Source organism: Ailuropoda melanoleuca, chromosome 7 (genome assembly GCF_002007445.2).
Source record: "Ailuropoda melanoleuca isolate Jingjing chromosome 7, ASM200744v2, whole genome shotgun sequence".
In the NCBI taxonomy this organism is placed as follows: Eukaryota; Metazoa; Chordata; class Mammalia; order Carnivora; family Ursidae; genus Ailuropoda; species Ailuropoda melanoleuca.
In genome coordinates, this window is record NC_048224.1 from 32600154 (window position 1) to 32605821 (window position 5668).

The following is a 5668-nucleotide window of genomic DNA, read 5'->3' on the forward strand; positions in this document are numbered from 1 at the left end:
ATATAACAGTCTACATTAAGTTGATGATCATTTAAGTTTGAACTCATTCTTTATCCCTCTCTTCCCCATGTGCTAGGTTTATGCTGTCATATTTTAATTCTTTTATTCCAATAGCCTAACATAAATTTAATTAGAGCCACTGACACTGGAGGTGGGGGACAGAAAAAAACGATTGAAGTAAAATGATGGCCAGAATTTTCCAAATTTGAAGAAAATTATACATGTGCAAACTCAAGCAGTTCGGGAAACCACAGCAAATTTAGAATAAAGAAAATCACATAAAGGGACATCATAATTAAATACCTGAAAATCAAATAAAGGGAAAATATTAAAGACAGAGAAAAATGACACATATCAATTATAACAGACAAACAAATATGTGATAGAACAAATCCTTTCCTGATAATAGAATGCTAATAAATATAGAATGGATTATGAATTAGAAAATTACTATTTCAGAGTTAATGTAGTAAATTACATTCTGGTAAGAATTATTGATGGGTACTGAAACTATGGAGTGGAGGGGTTGTTGTAGAATAGTATATTACATAATCTCAAATACCGCCCTTATAAATGTATAAATGACAAAATGAAAAATGGTAACTAAGTGGTGAGGAATCAGAAAGTACCATAGTAAGTCTTACAGTGTGGAGGGCAGACTCTTAGTTGACTCCCTCCTTCTGGTAGTCATGCCAACTATATACTCATTTCATTGAATATGGGCAGGACCTGCTACTTAAATTAATACAGCAAAGATAATGAGATGCCACTTGCAAGATAATACTACGTAAGTTTGTCACCCATCTTGCTAGTGGACTTTCTCCCTTGCTGGTTTTGATGAAGCATGCTGCTATATTCGGGGCTGCCCTACTGAGAGGCCCATGGAACTGAGGGAAGCATAGGCAGAAGGAACTAAGGCCCTCAGTCCTATGGCTTGCAAGGGTTCGAATTCTGCCTAGAATCATGTGAGATTTGAAGCGGATCCTTTTGTAGTTGAGACTTGAAATGATACCACAGCCTCAACTGTGGTTGCCGTCTTGGTTGTGAAACAACACACACTTGAGCCACCCCCGTTCCTCTGACCCAGTGAAACTGTCATACGATAAAGTTGTGTGCTCTTTAACCTGCCAATTTTGTGCGTCACTGTTAGGCAACAATAGATAAATAATTCACCAAGCTATCAAAATTAACATCATCAATACAAGACAAACAGAAATCCTATGCTACTGGAAATGGTATTCTGAAAAATATACAGCATCACTTATATAGTGTCCCAGCTCACAATGCATACTTGAATCTATTCATAGGGAGACAGCAATACCCAGGTTGAGGAATATTCTATAAAATTACTGGTTATATTCTTTAATGACATGAAAGAAAGAAAACCGAAGGAACTGCTCCAGGTTGAAGGAAGCTAAATAGACATGATAGCTAAATACAATTTCTGATCCTAGACCAAATCTTATACTAGAAGACAAATGGTTATAAAGTGTATCACTGTGACAATTGATGAAGTTGGAATACACAAATGTGAAGTATACAAAAGGTGTATTGATGGTACATTTCTTGAATTTGTTTACTGTATTAGGGATTATGGCTGTGTGATTAAATAACTTGGTCTTAGGAAATGCATGCTGAAGTATTGTGGGTTTATAAAACTACTATATGATTCCTTATTTTTTTTTTTTTCCTATATGATTCCTTATAGAGAAGGTAAAGCAAATGTGAGCAAGTGTTGAAAATTAATAAGTCTGCAAAAAATTCAGTTATTTTATAAATTTTTTGTAAATTTTCTCTAAGTTTAAAATTATTTTAAAATAAAATGGTAGAAATAATGATAAACAGACATTCAGTTGTTCCTGAACACATTGTATTACACTGAAAAACCTAAGAGAACTTAGGATTTCCCAGGATATAACCAAGACACTGTCACACATTGAGCCTTATATATCATTAGTTAAAAATGCACAAACTATTAATGTCTTTTAGCTTCTACTAGCTTGCAGAAATCTTGACATGGAGAGTTAGAAAAAAATGCAGTTTTTCTCCATTCCTAGTTTAGAAAGTATCCCTATACATTTTATCAAAAGCTAATTAAAATTCCATGCCACTGGTAAAAAGAACATGAACACAAAATTTACCAAAGGTAGATAAATCACTAGGACACTGGGAATTGACTGCAGGAGAAAAAACTTGAATATTGCAGCAAAACTAGGCCATCTATTCACTTCAACAAGAATCGATCACTTATAATTTATCTGCAGGGCTGCCTGAGAAAGAGAGGGAAAGCCATGGTATCATTATCATCATCATACAATTACTTAGATGTTAATTGGTAACCAACCGTAATAATACACATAGCACTGAAAAATAGAGGAGAAGATCTAAATAGGATATGGAAAGAGGAAATTTTTAGTTGTAGAGAAAAACACAAATCATTTTCTCTCTACAACTTCTCTCTCTCTGATCTCCTGGCTGGGAAAAAAAATGTAATTGGATTTTACTAAGTTACCATTGCTCCTCTCTGGTAATTACAGTGAAACAGTGAAATTTAAAGTTTCAGAGCATATATACACTCTATATTATTTTCCTCTTCAATTTCCAAAATGTTATTTTATGACATAGCAACTTCAAAATCAAAAGAGTGTTTAAAAACTGTTGGCAGGCTGGATGGCTCAAGAGATTTGTAATAGGTTATACACTGCCTTTGATTTCTAGGTCATTGCTTTAAATCCATTCTGCTTAATGACTATTGGCTGTTTAAAGTGAAATGAACTGGTGAGTTTAGCAGAGTTCCATAGTCATTTGTATTATCTACTACCTTTTCCAAAATCTTGTGTATAAGTAGTGTCTCTAGTCACCCCCAAGCCTCAGCAACCAAGTTGAGAGATTCAAGTAAGAAATATGAGTCCAAGATTGAGATGCAATCACTTTTTTGACTATGTAATTATCAACAACGAGCTTGTGTTCTTTTATCCTTAATTTCTCCACTTTTTAAATTTGTGCATAAATGTGCATGTATTTCATATATAAATCATCTATTTCATTGAATTGTTTTATCAAATAAATATTTTATGTGACCATAACAACAAACATTTTTTGAGGGTCTCCTAAAGGACAAATACTACAGTTCACATTACTTCACTTAATTTTATATAATGCTTATAACTCACTGTGAGGTAGTTATTATCTTTTTTAATAAATGGGAAAACCACCACAGAGACCTTATGCAGCTTCCCTAAAACACATAGCTTGATTCTGAAAGAAAGTAAGAAAGTAATCATTCCTTTAATGAGGATTCAATAGGTATCACTGGTCCAACTTAATTCTATCAAATTTTGTCCAAGGCACTGGAGAAACAATGGTGAACAAGAGAGACAGAGACCAAGCTCTCAAGAACTACTTTTTGGAGGACAAGGCAGACAGTAAACAAACATGTGAATAATAATATTGCAAATATTAGTAATATTATAAAGAGTATAAATATATTTAGTGAAGACAGACTGAGGGGACATGTGTTGCATATAATAACCCAGAAAAGACTCTAGGGAAGGTGACATTTAACCAGAGACCTGAATAATGACAAGGAACCACGTCCTTTGTCAATGTGCCAAGGTTGATGTGCAAATTTATTATAACCCAATTTAGGTCTATCCATATTCCTTTGCAGTCTTAATTGTCTCTTTCTTGTCTTTCTCCTGACTTTAAAAGACAAATGATTTAGCAAATTTGCAGAGATTACCAATGCAAATTTGGAGATTATTTCACAATCCAAAAACAGAGGGAAGAAAGAGAAAGATAGTTGAGGAAAATGAAAATAGCCTTACGTAGTTTGTAATAAAATGATTCTGAAGTTTAATCGGGTCTGTGCCACTTGCCTGTCATTGATTTGTGATTTGGCTAAATTCCCTCCTTCTTCTCAAAACAACAACAACAACAACAACAACAACAACAAAGCTTTTAATATACTCAGTTGTTCTGAGGGTTAAATGAAATAGCTTTTTAAATTATCTAGGATATAGTGCTTGAAATGTGAGTACCTGGAATTTGGGGGAGTGGGGTGGAAAATGAGAAATAATTCTCCTGTGAATATCTTTAGAGAAGCTTTTTTAAGATTGTGACTCCCTTTCTTTCTCTTACTTTAATATAATATGCTAATGGAAGCCATATTAGGAATTTTAAAATATGACAGTAATATGAAATAAGTGATAAAGAAAGTTGGCTCTTTGTGACTCTAGAACATGTGTGTTGTAAGCAAACGTGTAAATACGTCCATCTATTCATTCTCCACTCAAAGAGTTCGTTATTTATTCTCACATAGTGTGCTTCACATCAGAGAAATAAACTGGGTGATATTCCCCTTCAAAAAAAAGGTAAATGAATGTGATTAAATACCATTAACAATGTACAGAAATCCATAATAGGCCTGACCTTTCTGTGCTACCCAGGGAGGGATACTTCGTTGTTTTGCATTTCTGTGGTAACTTTAAGTTATAACTCTCATAATGTCCAGAGCCCTTGATGTCCTGCAAATAAAGGAGGATGTCCTCAAAATACTTGCAGCAGGAACCCACTTAGGTGGCCTGAACCTTGACTTCCAAATGGAACAGTACATTTAAAAAAGGAAAAGTGATGGTACTTGCTTCATAAATCTAAAGAGAACGTAGGAGAAGCTTCTGCTGGCAGCTCGTGCCATTGTTGCTGTTGGAAACGCAGCTGATGTCAGTGTCATATCATTGAGGAATACTGGGCAGGAGCTGTGCTGAAGTTTGCTGCTGCTGCCGGAGCCACTCCCATTGCTGGCTGCTTCATTTCTGGAACCTTCACTAGCCAGATGCAAGCAGCCTTTCGGGAGCCGAGACTCCTGGTGGTTACTGATCCCAGAGCTGGCCACCAGCCTCTTACCCCTCTCAGGGGTGTTTTATGTTAACCTGCCTACCATCATTCTGTGTAACACAGACTCTCCTCTGTGCTGTGTGCACATTGCCATCCTTTGCAACAACAAGGGAGCTCACTCAATGGGTCTGATGTTGATGCTGGCCTGAGAAGCTCTGCTCATGCTTGGCACCATTTCCCATGAGCACCCATGGGAGGCCATGCCTGAGCTCTAGTTCTACAGAGATCCTGAAGAGATTGAAAAGGAAGAGCAAGCTGCTGCTGAAAAGGTTGTGATCAAGGAGGAATTTCAGGATGAATGGACTGCTCCAGCTCCTGAGTTCACTGCTACCCAACCTGAAGACAGGTCTGAAGGCATCCATGCACCCTCTGTGCCTATTTAGCAGTTCCCTTCTGAAGACTGGAGTGCTCAGCCTGCCACTGAAGACTGGTCTGCAACTCCCACAGCTCTGGCCACTGAATGGGTGGAAACAACCACTGAGGGGTCTTAAGCTGCTCTTCCATAGAGGCAAACAAAATGGAAATAAGGTTGATGGAAAATAAACAGTTTCTTTAAAAAAAGAAAAAAGGAAAAGAAAAGAGAAAAGAAAAAGAAAATAAAGAAAAGAAAAGAAAAGAAAAAAGAAAGAAAAGAAAAGAAAAGAAAAGAAAAAAGAAAAGAAAAAAGAAAAGAAAAGAAAAGAAAAGAAAAGAAAAGAAAAGAAAAGAAAAGAAAAGAAAAAAAGAAAAAGAAAGACCTGAATTTCATTTCAACTCTATCTAGGAAACGAAG

At 35.9% G+C, this 5668-nt stretch overlaps 1 pseudogene; it reads left to right on the forward strand.

Moving 5' to 3' along the window:
* Positions 1–4834: 4834 nt before the first annotated feature.
* Positions 4835–5387, forward strand: LOC100470380 (annotated as a pseudogene).
* The last annotated feature ends 281 nt before the right edge of the window (positions 5388–5668 follow it).